Below are 8,502 nucleotides of genomic sequence, written 5' to 3' on the forward strand. Positions count from 1 at the left end.
TTGTTAGGATGGCGTGGGGGGTGGGTGCTCTGAGGAGAAACAGCAGGGCAAAGGGCAGCAAGCACAGGGCTGTGGGGAGAGGCGACGAGAGCTCTGATTTACATAGCCCAGGCCTCTAACAAGAAGCAGATCCAACAGGAACCTGCAGGTTAGTGAGGCCATGAACCATGGTGGGGCGGGCTGGGGGGGGGTGGGAGGACGCAGGCAGAGAGCATGTCCTAAGAGGAGCCAGGAGGCAGTGCCCTGGAGCACAGCATGGGAGCAAAGGGCAGAGACGTAGACAGCGCCAGATCCCAAGGCCTGTCACAAGGGTAGTGTGGCACGCGAAGACCCGGTGACAGCAGGAATGGCCCCACGCCCAAGCACAACCTACAGCAGGTCACCCCAGCTCCTCTGTGCCTTTGAGACCTGGAGTCTGTCCCTGCCATCTATGGCCCCGTTGATCAACCCCTGCCTGGAGTACACGCCCCAAAGGACTCCTGGACAGGTCACCCTGGGAACACTCTAGAAGCAGAAGACCACACAGGCCTTGAGGCCAGCCCCTCCCATCCACTGTGCCTCCCTCTCTCCCTTGGACTGCAGCGTCTGGAGTAGTTACCTTGGCTCGGGCCTCACATTCCTTTAGGTGATTCACAGTAATTACCCACCAGCGCCCCAGCCTCGTCCTGGCTGTGCACAGGCCCCACCCTTGTGGCCATGCATAGTCTTCCTCTGGCACCCACCCACTCATGGTACCACAGTACATGGCTTAGCGAAGACCTTGTGGACACTGGGTTGGAGGTACTTCACTGGAAAGAGTTAGCCAAGGAGAAAAGCGTAAATAAAGGAAAAGGTCATGGTGTGAGCCTGTCTCACTGTTTGAAGGGAAGAGGGTCTCACCAGTGCGTGGGTGAATTAAATGCTGATTGCTCACACACACTATACGCATATGCAAAGTCAGCTAAGGACAGTCATTATTATTACCTTGTCCCCCATTCCACACTGTCTTTTTGAGCTGCTATAATGAAAAGCTACAATCTGGTGGCTTATAAACAGCCTACGTTTATTTAGTCCTGGAGTCTGGAAGGGTATGAAGGAGATGTAGTGAGAGTTGGAGTCTGGTGAGGGTTCGCTTCCTGGTTCACAGAGGGTTCACTTCCTGGTTCACAGGGGAAGCTTCCTTCTCCCAGTGTGCTCAGGTGACTAGAGACGGAAGCTCCAGTCTCGTCAGAGGACGAAGCCTCCAGGACTTGACCAAATCCCCAAGGCCAGACCTCCTAAGACCATTGTCGCTCTGCATGTCCTTGTCATGTCACAAGCTCCTCAGGTGACTTGGGGGGTTGCCACTTGGGGCGAAGCTAACCAGCTCTAGGATGGCTTTGTTCTCATGCTGGTTCCAGTCACTCAGCACAGACGCCCCTGGGAGGAAGGAATGCCAGAGGCAGGGGAGGAGGGTTGACAGACTTCAGCTTGGGTACAGAGGTGGTGTGTGAGGAATGTGTGAGGAGGTGGGAGAAGCTGATTATCTCCAGGCCTGGGGTGGCAAGGCCTGAGGGAGAGAGGCCGGTGTTTGTTCAGGCTCCTCTCTATGTGGGTGGTGGGGGCAGCTGCATGCCCGAGGCCTGCATGTGGGTGGTTCCTGGCTTCAAGGAGAAAAAGTTGCCCCACCAGAAAGGGGGAGGGGAGAGGCAGAAAAGGGGAAGTTGAGAGAGGCAGGGGCAGGAGGTGAGGGCCCTGAACAGGTTGCCTCCAAGACCCGAGAGCACCAGGCTTTCTCTGATCTGTTTCTGCAGATGCTGTCTCTAGCCAGCCTCAGACTGGGGGAGGAAGAAGTACCCGAGCATCCTGTGGGAACAATGATGGGACTGGAGAGATGGCTTGTCAATGAAGCACTAGCCAGGCAACCCTGAGGACCTGAGTTCGATTCCCAGAAACTACGCAAAAGAGCCAAGTTTGGTGGTGTGTGCTTGTAATACCAACCTTGGGGAGGTGGAGACAGGAGGATCCCGCCCTGCAGGCCCCCTCACCCAGTCTGTTTGGCAAGATTCAGATCAGTGAGAGACTCTTGTCTCAGGGAAAGTGGGTGGTACCGGCAGAAGGACACCTGAGGTTGCTCTCTGGCATGCAAATGCGCGCGCACACACACACACACACACACACACACACACACACACACACACACACACTCTGCTGTTGGTTTTACTGCCCTCTGTTTGAGCCAGCTAAGGAGGCCTGCTAAGTAGAGCATTGCTTGCCAGTTCACAAAACATCACAGAGGACTAGAAGAGTATCTTTGGTAAGTCTGACCCTAAAATAAATTATATCCAATAAATGTAACCCAAAAGAACAGTAAGAAGAAAGGAATTTTTGTTTTCCTCACTTACCTAAAGTTGTTGTTTTATTGCTGTTGTTATTATTTTATGTTCGTTCTTTGACGATGTACACGTTTACGGTGTGTTCTGGGCACCCCCACCCCCCCCACCCCCCCCACCCCCACCCCCCCGCTCCTGTCAACCTCCCTCCTCCCTCTGTCACTTTCCCAGATTCATGACTCTTGGGTTTATTGTGAGACCCATTTAATTACCTGAGCCATCTGTGTGAGTGTGGCACTGGGACTGTCTTTGGAGTCTGGTGTGGTCACCAGCAGGAACACCACTGAAGGCAGTACCTCTCCTTCCCATGAAGGCATCCCTAGGAAACAGTCCAGCACTGAGAAGTGAGGCCCCAGTGTCCGCTCCTCCACCCCCCCCCATGCTGCTGATGGGCCCATTCTTATGCAGACTCAGACCAGGCATCTGTAGCTGTCCAGGATTGCGATGATGACGCCTGTGTCTTGCCCAGAAGATGGCATTTCGCAACCATAGTCTGCGTGACTTCTGCCTCTGACAGTCCCCTCCCACAGTATCACGTCTGTCTCCACAGCTTTGAAGGAAGTGGTGGGCTCTGCCTCCATAAGTGTGATCTAATGGAACTTTGATCCATCCTCAAGAAAAACTGAGCTGCTTTTTTGAGAGAACACTCTGCTAAGAACCCAATTTCTGAGGGAAGAAACGGCTTCCTGCTTAGCCCCAAATGGCTTTGGCCATGATTAGATTTCAGTGTGAAAAAATTGGGGCAGCCTGTTCAAGGCAAGAAGATGAGGAGAATGGGGACTCACGAGGACCTGGGTAATTATAGGTAAGTCACCAAACACCCCTGAGCCCAGTGTCCCCATATGGAACTAGGGGAATAAGGAGTACGTAGCCTCCTGATACTGCCCCACCCAGATCCCCCACTCCAAAGGTCTCAGCACACTGGGGACCTGAGGACATGGCAGAGCAGTACCAGCCCTCTTCCCACATCCCGTCCCCGTGTCCTCCTGGCTCTATGGAGAGTCACATATGACACGGTCCCTGGTGAAGTGATGTCATTCTCACCCTGGCTTTCCTGCCTTCCTCTTTGCTGTCTCTACTAACCCTGAGAGTCACACCAGCAAATGGTAAACAATAAAACAACAACCAAGTGGCTTTGCTTACAGCAGCAAAGAGCTGGAACAGTCTGCTGTGGTTTGAATTTGGAATGTTCCTCATAGGCTTATGCTGTGGGATGGTCTGTATGTCAAATGTGTTGCTCTGATTGGTCAATAAATAAAACACTGATTGGCCAGTGGCCAGGCAGGAAGTATAGGTGGGACCAACAGAGAGGAGAATTAAGAGAACAGGAAAGTGGAGGGAGACACTGCCAGCCACCACCATGACTAGCAGCATGTGAAGATGCCAGTAAGCCATGAGCCACGTGGCAAGGTATAGATTTATAGAAATGGATTAACTTAAGATGTAAGAACTAGATAGCTAGAAGCCTGAGCCATTAGGCCATACAGTTTAAATAATATAAGCGTCTGTGTGTTTATTTTATAAGTGGGCTGTCGGACTGCTGGGGCTTGGCGGGACCCGGAGAGAAAACTCTCCAGTGACAGGCTTAAGTATCTAAACACTGGATCCCTGGCTGGTGGCACTGTTTGGGGAGGTTGTGAAGCTATGCAGAGCTGGAGCCTCCGTGGAGGAAGTGAGTCACTGGAGGCGGGCCTTGAGCTTTATAGCCAGTCCTACTTCCTTTTCACTCTCTGCTTCCTGAGTACAGATGCAGTGTGGTCAGCCAGCCACCAGCTCCTGCCCCACCAGCTCCTGCCCCACCAGCTCCTGCCCCACCAGCTCCTGCCCCCACGCCTTCCCTGCGGGCTACCCTGCCATCCCTCTACCCTGCCATCCCTCCGTGATGGACTGTGTGGCTCTGAAACCATGAGTTGAGCGAACACTTCCTCCCCAAACTGTCTCTGTCAGGGTGTGTTGTCACAGAAGTGAGGAAGGAGCTACGACACTCCCTGGTGTGTCCCCACACTTAGCCCTGTGCACCTCATGAGGAGAAGTCACACTGAACAAACACTGTGCACAGAAGTGCTCACATTTGCACGTGCATCTGAGTGAATCCTGGAGAGGTGTGTAGCTGGACAGCAGCACACAACCCATCTGCGCTGTGTCCCAAATTATTGATAAGAAATAATTTGGGTATCACTCAATAACCCCCATTCTGTTGGCTCCAACTTGAGTCAGACAAGCTCTTTAGGAAGAAAACAGGTGTACGTGAGACGTACTTGTTTTCCTGGTCTTTCATTTTGCTTGTGTTTGCTGACAAATTCACTTGTCTAAACTTGTCAAGAGCTTCAGTCTTCTAGAGGAATCGACTCTTGTTCATCATGTCCGGCTTCCCCATGAGGGGGTTTCCTTTGCCACCACCAGTGGCTCTCTTTCCGAGGGTGTGGACATATCACCACCCCTCTAAATGGCCGCTGTGCTCATCCGTAGCTAATGGGGCAGTCCCCCCAAACATCCTCATCCACATGTGTGTACTTACTGTAACCTGGTGGGAAGTTCACATGGAAGGGTGTGGCCGTCACCACTGGGGCCCTGAGGGGCATGAAGGTAGAGCCCCAAAAGCAACGTGAGAAGAGAAAGGGGGAAAGGTGGTGAATGGAGAGGAGAGAAGATGAGGAAGAGGATGAGAGGAGAAGGGTGAGAAGAGAGGTGGGGAGCAGGGGAAGGAGGAGTAGAGTGGGAAAGAAGGAGGGGAAGGAGGAGGGAGACGAGATGGAGGGCGGGGAGAAAGAGGAAGGGGGAGGAATAGGAGGGAAAGGGAGGCGTGGGAGAGGAGGCCAAGGAAACAGCACAGCCATGACCTCACACACGCATCTCAGCTTGTAGAGCAGACATTTCAAAGCTGCCATCTTCACAGTTATGAAATATACATTTTGTCATTTTCAGCTACAGCCACTATGCTGGAAGATCTCAGAAAAGTAGTTGCTCCCTCTCAACTGGATCCCTGTACCCTCTGACCAAGATCTTCCCATAGCCGCCCTATCCCAGCCTGGGGTGACCGCCCTTCTGCTCTCTACTCTAGTGAGGACAGACAACTGTTTTAGACTCCACACACCAGTGAGTGCAGGCGGATCTGTCCTTTCCTGTCTTTCTAATGTTCTCCACCTATATTGGTACCAATGTCAGGATTATGTCCTCTTGTGGTTGCATAGTATCTCACCCATTCTGTATATAGTCACGTTGTCCTCATCCATCCATCCTCCATTGGGCACGTAGCTTGCTGCTGTGACTGACACTGTAGGGGTCATGGAAATGTAGGTATGTGCTCCAATTCTGTTTAAATCCTGATGCATATGTGCCAAGAATGGAGTGGTACAGGCTTAGAAACAGGCTGTGTGTGCATGTGTGAGCTTAGGTATACGTGAACACATGTCCGTGTATTTTTATATCTCCTATAACTGTAATGTTGCAGCAAGCACAATTTTGTGCTCCTCTGTCCCTTAGAAATGTATTCTGAATATTTGGGTGTGTTAAATCTTTAATTTGCTGCCCCCATGCCTAGGTGTTGGTATGCTGTGACTCATTTCTCCTTACTAGGCATTCGGGAACTTTGCATATTTTTCCATTTTAAGTAACCTGCCAGGAATGTCTTTCCAGATCAACCTTTGTGATTTGCTTTGGAATGAAGTTATTGGGTCAGAGGGCATTTACATTAAGCCATGACTGTGTTTAGAGTGAGAGACTTAAGCACAATAGGGAATTTCCAATAGAAGCAAACCCAATTGTCTTTGGGGGGCTGGAAAAGTCTCCCAGGGGCCACCATAGGAGGTAGTTATGTCTACTGTACTTACCCATCTACACATAGGCTCATGCACACACCTTACAAATGTGGTCTTTGAAAACAGCCTGAGGAGCTTAGCTGCACCCCACCACTACCCTCCACTCCTCCTCCATAACTGAACCGACTGCTGGGCTCAGCAGTGCCCGGCAATGCCAGCCATCCACCGATCCAGAGGGACTGCTCAAGCTCTAGACGGCACACAGCTGACCACAGGCTACCATCTGTGGACTTCTGGGATTTTGCCCAGAAGGCATTCAACTGTAAAAAATGCCACAGTTCACACCACTAGCTTCTCGAAAGAAAGAAAAATAAAAGGCACATCCCTTCCTAAACCCAGAGAAAGGTTTTACTCCATAAAAGAGGCTCAAAGTTACAGCCATTGAGCATCTAGAGTGTCTACTGTGGCACTATGTACTATGCATGGTCCTTCTCAACAACTGCCTTCTCGTTGGTGTGTTTTAACTTGGTATTATACAATTTCTAAACATGGGTACCTGCCTTACTGTGCCCACCAGGGACTCCAGAAGAATTTTTATAATGTATTGAAGATATCAAGGTCTGGGGAAATGGCTCAGAGGTTGAGACACTGGACACAAGAGCATGAGAACCGGAGTTCAGATCCCCAGCACCACATACATACTGCACGGTTGTGGTACCTAGCCTGTAATCCCAGAAGCATGAAGGCAGAGACAGAAGATCCCTGTCCATCCCAAGCAAGCTGGCTAGCTTAAGGTTCACATGAGAGACCTTGCCTGTGTATTTAAGGTGGAGAGTAATTGAGAAAGACAACAGACATCAACCTCTAGCCTCTGCACACATATACACACAAATGTGCACACACACACATGTAGACACATAGACACTGTGAAGGCCTAGACTTAACTTTACAGGCTCTATCTTAGGGAAAGGGCCACCATCTCAGAACACCTGCTGTACTCAGTTCTAGGAAGGACCTCAGAAATATGCCATGATAACTCGAAGGGATACAGAGCAGTATCCTCCTGCAGACATCCTGTCTGCTGTTTAAAGGAAAGCTTAACAAGATCCTGTCTGTGGTTTATGGCCCTTGGAGATATCTAGATAATCCTGCTGAGCAGTCTAGATAATCTTGTTCAGTGGATTGTGGTTTCGTGCTCAAAGTCTAGACCAATAGTTTCAAAAAAATCACCTTGCCCCTTCTACCCAATCCCAAATTGCTAATTCCTGGATTGTGGTTTTTTTTTTTCCCTATAAAAACCTTCTACACCTGGGCTCATGGCCATCACCATATTTCCTTCCATCTGCCATGTGGCGGCCCAGGTTAAACCTGAATAAAAGGACCCTTATGTGCTTGCATCAGAAACCGGCTCCTTGGTATTCTCTGGGGGTTTCGTAAAATGGATACAACAACATACATGCCTGAACTTCACACACACACACACACACACACACACACACACACACACACACACACACACACGCCTGTGCGCATGTGCATGCGCAGAAACAAACATATAAATCAATAGCTAAATATCACACAGGAGTAGAACACTTCTCTGGCTAGCACTGGATTTGCTGCACACATTGAGTAGTGTGGGAAAAGATTCTTTTGCTCCATTCACTGACTGCTGAGGATATTTGATCACACTGTGGATCCTGAGATTGCATTATTTACTGGGAAAACCTGTTTCTGGCTGTGGTGTGGCTCAGCCCTAGCACACACCTTTACTCCAAGAGCTTTCTGCCTGAATATTGTAGACAGGATTAAATAAAGTCAACCATAGGTCAAGAGGCGGGGCAAGCAACCAGTTGACAGGAAGTAGCCAAAGAGAGTAAGAGGGAGTCAGGAGGACAGAGGGGGGGAGGAAGGGAAGGGGAGGGAGGGGGGGAGAGAGAGAGAGAGAGAGAGAGAGAGAGAGAGAGAGAGAGAGAGAGAGAGAGAGAGAGAGAGAGAGATGGGGGAGGTATAGGAAGAGAGGGACATTGAACTGGAGAAGTTTTGTTTGAGACGGTGTAGGAGAAAGGCCTTCTGGGATGCCACTGGCAGAGGAGGAAGCAGCCAGGGCTTCCTCTGCCTCTCTGAGCTGGCAGGCTTTCACCCCAGCATCTCACTTTATTGGTAAAATAAAAGGATTGAGATTTTGTTAAAAAAAAAAAAAAAAACAGTAACAGACATCATAGCCTTCACTGTCAACTTGACAGATTTCTGAGTCACCTGGGAGATGCACCTCTGGGTATATATTTGTGAGGATGTTTTCAAAGAAGTTTAACTGAGGAAGGATGACCCACCCCTATACACTGGGGTCCTGGACTGAACAAAAAGTTTACCATGAGCAGAGCACCAGCATCTAC

At 50.2% G+C, this 8,502-nt stretch overlaps 1 long non-coding RNA gene across 1 annotated transcript; it reads left to right on the plus strand.

The window, feature by feature from the left end:
- Nucleotides 1-1,155: 1,155 nt before the first annotated feature.
- LOC143268260 (uncharacterized) lies at nt 1,156-4,384 on the plus strand. Its single transcript, XR_013043969.1, has 3 exons — nt 1,156-1,306; nt 1,773-2,275; nt 2,902-4,384. It is a non-coding gene; the product is annotated as an uncharacterized LOC143268260 (long non-coding RNA).
- Nucleotides 4,385-8,502: the final 4,118 nt, after the last annotated feature.

The sequence above is a fragment of the Peromyscus maniculatus genome, chromosome 13, assembly GCF_049852395.1.
Source record: "Peromyscus maniculatus bairdii isolate BWxNUB_F1_BW_parent chromosome 13, HU_Pman_BW_mat_3.1, whole genome shotgun sequence".
Lineage (NCBI taxonomy): Eukaryota > Metazoa > Chordata > Mammalia > Rodentia > Cricetidae > Peromyscus > Peromyscus maniculatus.